A 13906-nucleotide genomic window follows, 5' to 3' on the forward strand; every position below is an offset into this window, starting at 1 on the left:
TTTTTTAACTGCCCGTTCTCTCTTTCTCTCTTCACCTAAAGACAAAAGTTCATCTTCTCTCCCAATTTCTTTCTTCTTTGATTCTCAGACTCATTGGATAGAGTTTGATGAGAGTGAGAACAGAGAAGGTTTACAGTAATTCACTACTAACTTTTCTCTTCTTCTCTGTGGTTCACACTCTTGATCAAGTTCTATCACATCTCAGTTTAACTTTTGTCGTCTGCACACACAATAAGGTTGTCCCTCGTTGCAAAATTATAATAGCATTTTTGAATATTGGATATATCTCTTTTATAAAATATTCAGTGAATTATTTCTAAAATTTTCTTTTGGTTATGTTTGGTTTGACGTTTCACTGTGTTTGTAGGCAAAGCATGCTGGTTCGTTGGTTCCACCATCCGAAGGAGCCATCAAACTCAACGTGGATGGAAGTTCAAGAGGAAATCCAGGAAGAGCGGGATGCGACGGCTTGCTCAGAGATCAAGATGGCAACTGTATTGTCGGATTTGTGAGCTATATTGGCTTTGCTGGCAGTGTCGAAGCGGAACTAATAGCTATTCGGCATGATTTGTGGTTGGCATGGTAATCTGGTTACAGAAAGGTGGAATGCGAAAGTGATTGCATAGTGGCTCTAGAGATTATTCATGACTAATGAGAATAAGAAAAAGGCAGAGAATAGAGAATAGTTGAATGAATGAAAATGTATATTGTATTCTCATTGTTGATCATTGATTACAAAAAAATGTATATATACAGAAAGAAAAAATGCACAGCTCACCAAATTTATATGATAACTATCAAATCTAAAAAAAGAATTTTATCCTAACAGAAAAGGTGAGTCATACATCATAAAATAAAAGAAGAAAAGCAACAGCAACAAAAAATAGAAAAAACATAAGAAAAAAAATGTTAAATTTGGGTCTAAATTTTTTTTGTGTTGTTATTAACGTTCTTGAGTGGGACGTTACTATCTATCATATTATGAGAGAAGGAAATTCTTGTACTGATTTTTTTTGGCAAAGATCGATTTTTCTTCAAATTCTACGTTTTCTCTTATTGCTCTCCATCTCCATTTTTCACGGGTTCCCATTCTCCGTGGGGACACTCCATTTTCTATCTATCTGATAGTTCTAACTAATTATTAATTTTCATATGAATAGAGGTATAAATATCCATTCTATACAAAAACAACAAGATTTTATACAAAAAATCTAAACGACAAGATAGTGACTTCTTTCGAAATGACGTAGTGAGGGGACGCAATGGCGAGCCAGAAGACAGAGAAGTGGACAAAGTAGGAGACGCGACAATAGAGAGGAGAATGGACACAACGACAGAGTTACGGAAAGGAACGCCGCAAATAGAGAACACAACACGGTGAGGATCATGACACGGTGAGGTGTGGTGATGCGGTGAGAAGGGAGAGTGGCGAGAGGGTGGCTGCAGAGAAGTTGGATGGAGTACGAACAACTTTAGGGATTTCTAAATTGAAGAAGGGTTATGCAACAGAGGATTAGGAGTTTCGGGTTTATATATATATATTTGTGTGTGAAATGACTAAAAAACATATATAAGAAATAAACTATTATGGACAATTCAGTAAATTTATGAATTTTGGGGATTAGCGGGGATGGGACGGGAATCCCCGCTCGGGTTCCTGCGCCTGCCTCGAGGAAATTTTGTCCCCCATTCCCATCTCCACGAAAAAAAATTTCCACAGTCGAATCCCTATTTGGGACAGTCCCGCAGGAGAGTTATGCCATCCCTACCCAAAGGGTTTGGTTTATGGGGTTTCTTAAGGAAGCATAATCTGTGTAGGCCGTATAGTCTAATAATATATATTGATATCGAAAAATTAATAGTAAAATATAATTATAATTGTTAACGAAAATTTTAGTAAAATCACAATTTAATAATTAAAAAATTATTGAAAAATATTTTAGAAAAAATTAATTTAATTATTAAATTTTTTAAAAATATTTTAATAAAAATATAATTTAGTCAATAAAAAATAATTTATTAAAGGATATTTTGATAAGTAAAATTTAATAATAAAAAATAAAATTTTTGTTAAAAGATATTTTTGTAAAAAAGAATTTTTGTTTTTTAAAAAATAGATAAAGTTAATATTAGTTAACACAAAAATTTAAAATAAATTAAAGAGGAAGTTTTTAAAAGTTATAAAGAATGAGAATATATATTTTATAAATAGAAAGAGAAGAGAGTATTATTTTAACATCTTTTAAAAAAAGGAATGAAATTTTCTCTTAGTGAAATAACGTACTATTCACTTATTCAGATGTATCATGTTCAACTTCAATGAAATTACAAAATTTCTGATAAAAATATTAAATTTTATATTAACTATTGATAATTGTTAAATTATGTTTGTACACGCCAATATGATATTTATTGATATATTGATCAAATCATATACATAAATGCATAGATCATATATTAATTTTTAACAAGATGCCTAGATCCTCCAATTCAGAGTTGACAAAGTTCCTAGTATTATATTATTTTGAAGAAGCAGAAGGAAAAACCTTGCTGCTGCTATATGGATCGGAAGTCATTACTAAATGCTGGCTCAATTTCTGGAAATTTCAGCGCAGTAAGGAAAATTTGAACTTGAAACAAATGTTGATGTTGTGTATGTGCTTCTCAGGAATATGCATTGTGCAACAAAAAAAAAAGATGTGGAAGAAGGGTCATCTATAAAAAAGTTGACTAGGAAAATGAGGGTCAGAAAAAGGCCTTAGTTATAGTTGGGTTGTGAATCGTGATTTGTGAATTGTGTTCTGAGTGTGAAATTTTCTGAATGGTGATATGGACAAGTGCATAACAAGATTCTATAGTTCTTTTTTCAACAGGTTTCTTTCTTAGAAATACAACCAAAAGAAGCAACACAACATTTGGTATTACAAACCCTGCTTACAATATTGGCATGATAACCATTATTCACAGTAATCATAGTGGATATAACTAATGCTATTTCTACACTAAAATCAATCACTAATATATTTGTGTATAAATACATGTGTGGTTTAATTTATTTTTATGTGTATTTATATTCCAATATGTATTTTATACTGTTGCTTGACTTTGGTGCACACATAGCATAGCCAAGTTGATATTTATCTAAGACACGATTATAAATGAACTAGTATTTTTACCCGTAATAATATTATAGGAATATAATTTTTTTAAAATTACGGTCTACTTTGTTCTGACAGTATAGATTATGCATGTCACAAAAGATTTATAAAATTAAACTATTTTTACAACAAAAGTCGTAGGTTGACAAAAGTTTCTGACTAAGAAGACCAAGGTATCTGTAGATTAAAAATCAAATAATAAGATTTTTAGTTAATATTTTTATATGAAAAAGCCTAATTTTTTATTAATAATTAATTTTAATATTCATTATATACAATTTAACGTATATAATTTTATATTTAATTAGGTGTTAAGTCTTTTGCACAAATAGAAATAATTAATTTTTATACTTGCTATTTAAAAATAATATTTTTTCTCTATATGTATATAAAAATATAATTAGATATTAGTATAAAAAAATTAGACTAATAGTTATAAAATTAACTCAAAATTAATTTTTTTTAAAACAATTGAATCTTGATTCTAAATTTTAATTATAACATTAGTATTCTCTCCAAATTATATGTAATAAATATTTGAAAGAATAAAAATAAAAATATAGATTAGAAAGATAAGCGGTGAAAATTTAAAACTAAATAAAAAACTAAAAAACTATGTATATAATAATAATATTTTTTATTTGAATTATATTATTTTGTTAATTTTGTTTTCTGTAGAACAGAAAGATAGAAAAAATAGAAAATGAGAGAAAAGAGAGAGAAAGATAAAGATGAAGAATGAGAGTGAGAGTGAGAATTTGTTAATTTTGGAAGAAAAAATTTTATTTTAATTGTAAAAAGATATCGGATGACATATTTTGATTTGTCAAATTACTAATATAAAATATAAATTATATATAGAGAAAAAATAGTAGAGAGAAATAGAAAAATGGAGAAAGATAGATGAGAGATTTTAGGAAGGGAGTTTATTAATTAAAAAATATTTTTTCTCAATTTTAATAAGAGAGTGTCATGTGACACATTTGATTATTAAATTAGATAATAATATATAATATGATATATAATATAGCTAGGTATATTTCAATTTCAATTTTAATATTTTAAGTTTAATTTTAATGCAATTAAAGAATGTCATGTTGCATATTTTGATTGTCAAATTAGTAATTAGTTATTGATATTGATAATGATATATATAAAATAAATAGAGTGGTTGAAGGAATGAGAGAAATAGAGAAAGAAAGAGGGAGGAGCGGAGAACTCTTTAATTTTGAAGGGAAAGATTTGATTTCAATTGCAATGAGGGAGTGATATATGGCACATTTTGGTTGTAAAATTAGTAAGGATGAGGGAAGAATGCTTTTGTTAAGTTAAGAAATTAACTAACATAATTGATGATGACAAACATTAGATTATTGGGCTAATTACCCGATTAGTTTTAATTGAATTTGGTTAAGTGTTGCAGGCCAAAAAGAAAGAAAGAAGCAGCCCAATAGGATAGAGATCAAACCAGAAACACAATCGGGCTATAACTCACTTAAAGCCCAAATTGATTGAGCAAGGAATTTAAAATGGGTTGAATGGTAAGTGAATATAATCCAAGCCCAAGTCATCCCTCTCAAGTTGAATTCTCCAAGGAGTAAAGCAAAATGAATCAGACGGGTCAAGCAAATCAAACCCGATCCAAGCCTGATTACTTCTCTCATTCAAACCCTTCTAATTTGCTTTCACCAAAAGTAACGTACACTTTTTCCTAATCAGTCAGAACTCAGAAAGAGAAAGAGAAAGTTTAGTCCCTAAGTTGTTCACCAAAGAAGAAAGAAAGAGAAGGTTAAGCAAAAGGTTGAAGTCTAATCACCCACATCAAACTGTATCAAGAAGTCAGAAGCTAAAAGGTGATTTCATTTCCTTTTACATGCATCATATCTTCTTCTCTTCATGTTCAACGTTCTGCCAATCCATTATGGGTTACATGGGAAAGATGATCTCTATTCTTCACTGCTGTGCATCTACGGTCATAATTGTGTCTTGGAGACCAAGTTATTTTTCAATGGCCAATATCTGGGTTTACCATTGAAGATATCTGTTTCTGGTGTCCTGTGACTTTCGGTCAACAAGAGAAGGTCAGAACCAAAATTCCTATTTTGAGGATTAATGGGAAAAAGTGAGATGGTGAGTTGGTGAAGCACAAAGCTCGAGAGTTGACCTAGGAGATAGCAACTCAGCAACATACAAGGAGATACAAAAGAAGTTGGTTCACCATTCAGAAGCCAAGGAGAGATAACCAGTGTATTGAGGTTTTGTTCTGTGAAGAGCTCTCTGAAGAAGTTCATCAACTTGGACAGTGCTTCCTAGTCAAAGGGGCATTCCACCAGAATGAAGAACTGAATCAGAGGCTAGCAAATCTGGTTTATCACATAGCAAAAAGGCTGTTGAAGCATCAATCTCCTTCATGTTAATAGATTGTAATTTTCTTTTTAATGTTTATCTTTCTGTAATTTCTTGAGGTAAAAGGCTGAATGAGAGAGTTATTGAAAAAGTCTAAGAGTGAAAAAGGTAGAGAGATACACATGAGTGAAAAGCCTAGAGTTATTTCAGATTTCTTTAGGTTGATTCTGTGTCTTGTATCTTGTACCAGTGAGGTACTCCTTTCTTAGTTGGGTGAGCACTAAGAGTGAATAGTTAGGTATTAGCATAACCAAGTCAAGTTAGGTTAGAACTTGAGAGTGAAAGGATTGTGTTAATCCTATGGAATTGGTGTATGTAATACTTTAACTATAGTGGAAATTCTACCACTGTTGTGATAGAGACTGGACGTAGGTTTCATTACACAAGGCAACCGATCCAGGATACATGATGGTGTCAGCTTCTCTCTTTCCTGCTATGTTCTGTTTTCTGATATTCATGAGACAAAATAAAATTGTCTCATAAATTTTCCGTTGCTGAGTTCAAACAGATTCAGATTGCAAGTTTATTTTAAAAGGGTTATTTCATTAAAGTAAAAGAAGGCCATAGATTCAACCCCCTTTCTCTAAGCCTTCTACAACTTTCAATTGGTATCCAGAGCCTTGGTCTCAAGAATCAAGCTTCACCACTTGGAGCAAAGTTCCAATGACGAACAACTTGGGCACAACCACGGTTGCCTACACTCTAACTGAAGGCCAGTCAAGCAATAGGCCTCCCTTCTTCAACGGGAAGAACTATGCCTACTGAAAAGAGAGGATGAGGATCTTCATCCAATCCATTGACTACAACATATAGAAGATTGTTGTGAGCGGTCCCAAGATTCCAACAAAAATAAGTGCTAATGGGGTGGTGACTCCAAAAGAAGAAGCTGAATGGAATGAGGACGATAAGAAGAAGATGGAGCTGAATGCTAAAGCCATCAACCTTCTTCACTGTGCTATTAGATTTAAAGAGTATCGAAAGGTGTCTAGATGCAAGACAGCCAAAGAAATATGGGAAAAACTCCAGGTTACACACGAAGGTACTAAACAAGTCAAAGAAACGAGGATTGATATGCTGCGAAAAGAGTACGAGATGTTTAATATGAAGGATAGAGAAAGCATTGATGAAGTGTTTGGGAGATTCTCAATCATAATCAATAACCTTGATGCTATGGGTACAAACTACTCAGAACAAACCCTAGTGAGAAAACTCCTTAAAAGCCTCACAAAGGAATAGAAAACCACTGCCACTGTCCTAGCCGAGAGCAATAACCTAAGCCCTATAACCTATGATGAGCTGAGAGGAAAACTCCTTGCCTATGAAACCACACACACAAACCCGGACTCAAAGAAAAAGGGAATAGTCCTCTCAAGTCAAAAATAGAATCAAAAGAGAGTGAGTCTAGTGATGGTATTTCAGATGATGAGCTTATGTTTTTTGTTAGGAGATTTAGAAGGATGATGAAAAACAAGGGCAAGTACAAGGGTTCAATCTCAAAGGAACACAAGATAGACTTGATCAAGGTGACTTGTCATCATTGTAAGGAGGCTAGACATTTCAAGCTAAACTGTCCGAAGCTCAAGAAGGAGGACAAAGGAAAGAAAGAAAAGAAGAGAGTGCTCATGGCAGTTTGGGAGAATCTTGAGAATGACTTCAATGAAGAAGAAGATTTTGAAGGTGAAGATAAAATCTGCTTCATGGCTGGTAATAATCATCTTGATAAGATTTGCCTAGCATCCAAGAACAAAAGGGATATGTGGTACTTGGATAGCGGATGTTCAAGGCACATGACTGGAAGGTCAACTTTCTTCATCAAACTAAACAAGTATGATGGAGGTTTTGTGACCTTTGGAGATGATAGTAAAGGTAAAATAGTAGCTGTTGGAAAAGTAGGTAATAATCACTCCACCTTCATTGATGATGTCTTTTTGGTAAATGGCTTGAGGCACAACCTTTTGAGTATAAGTCAACTTTGTGATCTAGGATATTTAGTGACTTTCAAAAGATTTGCATGCTGTGTGGTTAATGAAAATACAAATGAAGTACTGTTTGTTGCTAAGCGTTGCAATAATGTGTATGGACTTACCCTTGATGAACTAAAGGATCAAAATGTAGCTTGTTTTCATTCTAAAGAATCTGAAAAGTGGCTATGACACAAGAGAATGGGTCATGCAAGTATGTTTCAAATAAACAAACTTGTAAAGAAAGGTTTAGTAAGAGGTCTTCCTTTGATAAGGTTTGACAAAGACATCACTTGTGATGCTTGCCAAATGGGAAAACAAACAAAAAGCTCATTTAAATCAAAGGAAGACATCTCTACTAAAAGGCCAATTGAATTGCTACACATTGATTTATTTGGTCCAACAAGAACTCAAAGCCTAGGTGGTAAACATTATGGTTTAGTGATTGTGGATGGCTATTTTAGATTTGGTTGGGTTTTATTTCTTGCACACAAAAATGAAGCCTTTTCGGCCAATCTTTTGCAAGAAAATTCAAAATGAAAAGGATTTAAAGATCTCTTCTATAAGAAGTGATCATGGAATCGAATTTGAAAACCATTTATTTGAATCCTTTTATGAGGAATTTGGAATATCTCACAACTTCTCTTGTCCAAGGACACCACAACAAAATTGTGTTGTGGAAAGAAGAAATAGAAGCATTCAAAAAATGACAAGATCTGTGCTTTGTGAGAGCAATGTTCCAAAATTCCTTTGGGCTGAAGCGGTTAACACAGCTTGCCACATTTTGAATAGAACAATTATAAGAAAATTTTTGAAGAAAACTCCTTATGAACTTTGGAAAGGTTACCCACCAAACTTGGACTACTTGCATATTTTTGGATGTAAATGCTTTGTTCTTAATAACAAAGATAATTTGAAAAAATTTGATCCAAAGGCATATGAGTGCTTATTTGTAGGATATTTCACAACTAGTAAATCATATAGAGTTTATCATCAAGATGTTAGGATAATTGAGGAGTCTATACATGTTACATTCTGTGATACTAACATGGTACAAAGTGTTTTGAAATATTGTGATACAGGGAATCAAGCTCAAAAGGACGATGAGACTGCACAAAATCATGAAATTGAAAATTCTGGACAAGCTGAACCAGAAACCGCTATGGCTGAAAATTTAAGAGACATTTCCGTTTTGTCTCATGAATCTGAAGGAGATCCTGAAACCAGCATTTTTCAGAATCTCTTGGTAACTGAATCTGCCTCCAAGTCCATCAGACCTCGTGAATGGAGATTCTTGAAGAATTATCCTGAGGAATTTGTCATTGGGGACGTCTCTCATGGGGTTAAAACTCGATCTTCAACTAGAAAGGCAAATGAAGGAACCAACATTGCCCTTCTCTCTCAAATGGAGTCTCAAAATATCAAGGAAGCCCTTGATGACCCTTCTTGGGTAAAGGCAATGGAAGATGAGCTTCATGAGTTTGAGAAGAATCAAGTGTGGACATTGGTTCCAAGGCCGAATGGAAAGAAAGTGACCGACGCCAAGTGAATTTTTTGGAACAAGCTAGGAGAGGATGGTAGCATCGCAAGAAACAAGCAAGGCTAGTGGCACAAGGATATGACTAAGAAGAAGGAATAAACTTTGATAAATCCTTTGCCCCTGTTGCCCGAATGGAAGCCATAAGACTTCTCTTAGCTTATGCTGCGTTTTGTGGTTTTAAATTATATCAAATGGACGTGAAATGTGCATTCTTAAATGGTGTGATAGATAGGGAAGTGTATGTGGAGCAGCCACTAGGTTTTGAAAATAAATAATTTTTCAACCATGTTTTCAAATTATCAAAAGCTCTCTATGGTTTGAGACAAGCTCCTAGAGTTTGGTATGAGAGACTTAGCACTTTTCTTTTAAAAAATGGTTTTCAAAGAAGCACCACAGATACTACTCTCTTTATCAAAAATTCTAATGATTCTTTCATTCTAGTCCAAATATATGTTGATGACATTATTTTTAGATCAGCCAATGAATCCTTTTGTACTGAATTTGAAAAACTCATGACAAGTGAATTTGACATGAGTATGATGGGTGAACTTAATTTTTTCCTTGGGCTACAAATTAAACAAACTGAAAATGGTATTTTCATTCATCAAGAGAAGTATGCCAATGAACTAGTTAAGAAATTTGGTATGAAAAATGCCAAACCCATGGGAACTCCCATGCACCCTAATTCAAAATTAGACAAGGGAGAAATTGAGAAAGATGTGGATGAGATTAGGTATAGAGGAATGATTGGCTCTCTTATGTACTTAACTTCCTCTAGACCCGATATTGTTCAAAGTGTTGGAATGTGTTCAAGATTCCAATCTAAACCAAAAGAGTCCCATCTTTATGCAGTTAAGAGGATCATTAGATATGTTCATGGCACATCTAATTTTGGTCTTTGGTATCCTAAGATTGATGATTTTTCTACAGTTGGTTATTGTGATGCAGATTTTTCTGGTGATAGAGTTGATAGAAGAAGCACATCAAGCTTATGTTGCTTCCTTGGAAAGTCCTTGAATGTTTGGTCAAGTAAGAAGCAGCAAACAGTGGCTTTATCCACTGCAGAGGCTGAGTATATAGCTGCATCTTCTTGTTGTTTACAACTCATGTAGTTAAAAACACAACTTGCTGATTACAAATTAAATGCTCAAAATATTCCCTTGTTGTGTGACAATATGAGTGCCATTAATATTTCTAAAAATCCAGTTTTGCACTCTAAGACTAAACATATTGAAGTGAAATTTCACTCAATAAGAGAACATGTTCAAAAAGGGGATATTAGCATTCAATTTGTTAAATCAGAGAAGCAATTAGCTAATATTTACACTAAACCACTAGCTGAGGACAGATTTTGCATGCTTAGAACTAGTCTAGAAATTTTAAGCCATGATTCATTGTTTAAAAATTGCTGATGTATTTGTTGAAGTTTTTGTCTCATAAACAGGTATGAGACAATTCTAGGCAAGTGAAGAACCTTCTATTAAATCAGCATTCTCAGGCCTTGTTGCAAGTACAGAGTCACCTGGGCCAACCTCAAAAATCAGATCTGGAGTGGTCCAATATGTTTTCTTAAATCCAACCATCTCTAGGCCAAATATGAATGATATAATTTTTTTTGTTTTGTTTTGTTTTTGCTGGCCTGTTTGCTTTAGTTCATTTCTTTTTGTCCTTATGTCCAAAAAGTTTCAAATTTTAAATTGATTTCCTTTTTAATTTTTAAATAAAATCAAATATTTCTTTTTGTGATGTTAAGTCCCTTCAAGTCAAATCAAAGGTGATGCAGTTGCATGGTTTAAGAAATTTTTTTTGGGTACGGTTACCAATACTTCTTCTTCTCCCTCCATAACTCCTCCAACGCTTCGGTTTCTTCCCACTACCTTTACTACATCTCTTCCTTCAAAAATCAGAAACCAACCAAATGAGGAAGAAAACAATTTCTCAAAAGCCACCACGAGAAAAAATATTCAAGCTTCCTGCAAAGCCAAAGCCATCCACTCGTTCTCAGGACCGAACCTTCACTCCTTCTCCCTCACCTCCTACTTCACCTCCTCGGTCTGATCCCATGGCACGCACTAAGAACCCATCAAGGTTTACTCCTTCAGCCAATCAAACGCCACCGAAGGAACCTCCATCCAAATCTGGTTTGTCGAAGCCAAGTTCATCAAAAGGGAAAAGACCAGTCGTGACTGAACCTACCTCTGAGCCCACTCAACCTAAGACAAGGTCTGTTCCCTTGCGTTCTCAAAGAGGTAAACCTCGACTCCCTCTCAAATCTGTTAGAGAACCAGACATTGATCCTTTTGCTCATAAATCTCACTTCATGACATCTCAGTCTAACTATATCCCTTACAGATTTAAGTCTGCCATGAATAATGACTTTTATGAAGGAGTTATTAAGTACCGTACCCTGTATCCCTCTTTTCTTGTTGATTTACCAAATTTGAAAAAGAAAGGTTTTCCTTTTGTTGAAAATTTATAATTTCTGGACTGGAATCATCTCTTTAACATCAAAAAGCCTGTTTACCCACTTTTGGTCAAAGAGTTTTATGCTAACATGACATATCATGAGGGCAGTATGCATTCTTATGTCAAGGGTAGAGACATTGTTTTAAATAATGAAACAATTAGTGATTCATTGAAATATATTGATGTTGGGGCTTGTGCTTATACTTCTATTAAGTGGGATGAAGGAGTTGGTATTTCTTTCAATGATGCTTTAGCTCATATTTGTGAACATGTTTCCTTGATTGATGGCATTACACCCACTCACAAAGACCTAGGATATAAACGTGCTCAGTTGCACCGAATTGTCAACCACATCATACTTCCTCAAAGTGGTTCATATCAAAGGGTATCTTATACTGACACTCTTGTTTTGTATGCCCTGCTCACTAAAACAGAAATTTTTTTTGCTTATTTGATGGTTAGATACATGTTTGACTCTGTTAGAAGTGAGAAAGACAAAGCCCTTCCTTATGGCATGTTTCTAACTTGTATTTTTGAGCATTTTGATGTTGAATTGTCCAATGAGAATTATGAAAATAGATGTTCATATCTAAAGGGAGGTGGTGCAGTGAAACAGCAAAAAGGACCTACTCGATCTGAGAGAGTGGTTCTAGATGATGAAGATGATGAGTTCATTTCTGAGGAATCTCCTCCTCCTTCCACTGAGGGCACTTCCATCTCCACTGGACAAAAATCTGCTATGTTCAATGTTGTTCGAGATGTAGTCCAAGAGTTTGTCTCCCAATCCAATTACATGATTGGCATGAGTAAGGAACAAAGGAAGCTAGCAAGCAAGCATGAGAATTTCCTCCAAAAATCAAGGGATAGAGTGGCTGTATTTATGAAGTTCATTGATAATCTTCAACAAGATGAAGATCATGCCACTAATGCTGAAGAGGAAGCTGATTCGGAGGGAACTGATTCAGATGCCTAGATTTGTCTCATGAAATTGCTGCTGTCTGCTCACTTTTATCTCATGAAAACTGTTTTATTTGTTACTTTTGAACTACTTTTATTATTTCGGATGACTGTAATACCTTAACAACTGCTGCATTTACTTTAAATTAATTTGGTATTTTAGACTGTGCATTAACACTCTCTTGCAGGTTTTAAGGTGTGGATTTTACTTGATGATTGACTTTGCTCCACCCTTGATGACAAAAGGGGGAGTAATAGCATGAGCAGTGAATTCTTTGGGTGAATTTAATTGCTGCTACTGAATTTTTTGTAATGTTTTATTGCTGGTGCCACAATGGTTTTGGCATGAAAATTTGATTTGTAATTTTTGCTACTACTGTGATTTTTTTTCGCATGAAAATTGGAACTTGCTGTATATGATATGTTGCTGGTTTGCCCTTGTTAATCTTGATGCTTTGTTTTTGTTGCTGACATGATATGTTCAGTATTGGGCTGGATTTGTGGTGCTGATTGTTTAAACTTCCTTAGTCAAGATGAATTTGTGTAGCTCTTTATTGTGCTCTCTATAAGTATAATGTAAATAGGAACAAAAAGAAAAGCATAAATTTAAGGGGAGCTACTCTTGAAAAAGAAAGGGGGAGCAACACATAAGCAAGAAACATCATTCAAAGGGAAGTTCCTTAACTCTACTAAAATTCAATTCCTTTTGGTTAATGTTTAATTATGTTTGTCATCAAGGGGGAGATTTTTGAGTTAAGAAATTAACTAACATAATTGATGATGACAAACATTAGATTATTGGGCTAATTACCCAATTAGTTTTAATTGAATTTGGTTAAGTGTTGCAGGCCAAAAAGAAAGAAAGAAGCAGCCCAATAGGATTGAGATCAAACTAGAAACACAAACGGGCTATAACTCACTTAAAGCCCAAATTGATTGAGCAAGGAATTCAAAATGGGTTGAATGGTAAGCCCAAGTCATCCCTCTCAAGCTGAATTCTCCAAGGAGTAAAGCAAAATGAATCAGACGGGCCAAGCAAATCAAACCCGATCCAAGCCCGATTGCTTCTCTCATTCGAACCCTTCCAATTTGCTTTCACAAAAAGCAACGTACACTTTTTCCTAATCAGTCAGAACTCAGAAAGAGAAAGAGAAAGCTTAGTTCCTAAGTTGTTCACCAAAGAAGCAAGAAAGAGAAGGTTAAGCAAAAGGTTGAAGTCTAATCACCCACATCAAACTGTATCAAGAAGTCAGAAGCTAAAAGGTGATTTCATTTCCTTTTACATGCATCATATCTTCTTCTCTTCATCTTTAACGTTCTGCCAATCCATTCTGGGTTACATGGGAAAGATGATCTCTACTCTTCACTGCTGTGCATCTACGGTCATAATTGTGTCTTAAGGACCAAGTTATTTTTCA

The 13906-nt window shown here is 34.2% G+C and overlaps 1 protein-coding gene across 1 annotated transcript in view; it reads left to right on the forward strand.

The window, feature by feature from the left end:
* LOC107644621 (cyanogenic beta-glucosidase) overlaps window positions 1-13906 on the forward strand; it is a 72490-nt gene that overhangs the window by 27375 nt on the left and 31209 nt on the right. The window lies entirely within an intron of this gene.

Source organism: Arachis ipaensis, chromosome B5 (assembly GCF_059453495.1).
Source record: "Arachis ipaensis isolate K30076 ecotype BB chromosome B5, ASM5945349v1, whole genome shotgun sequence".
In the NCBI taxonomy this organism is placed as follows: domain Eukaryota; kingdom Viridiplantae; phylum Streptophyta; class Magnoliopsida; order Fabales; family Fabaceae; genus Arachis; species Arachis ipaensis.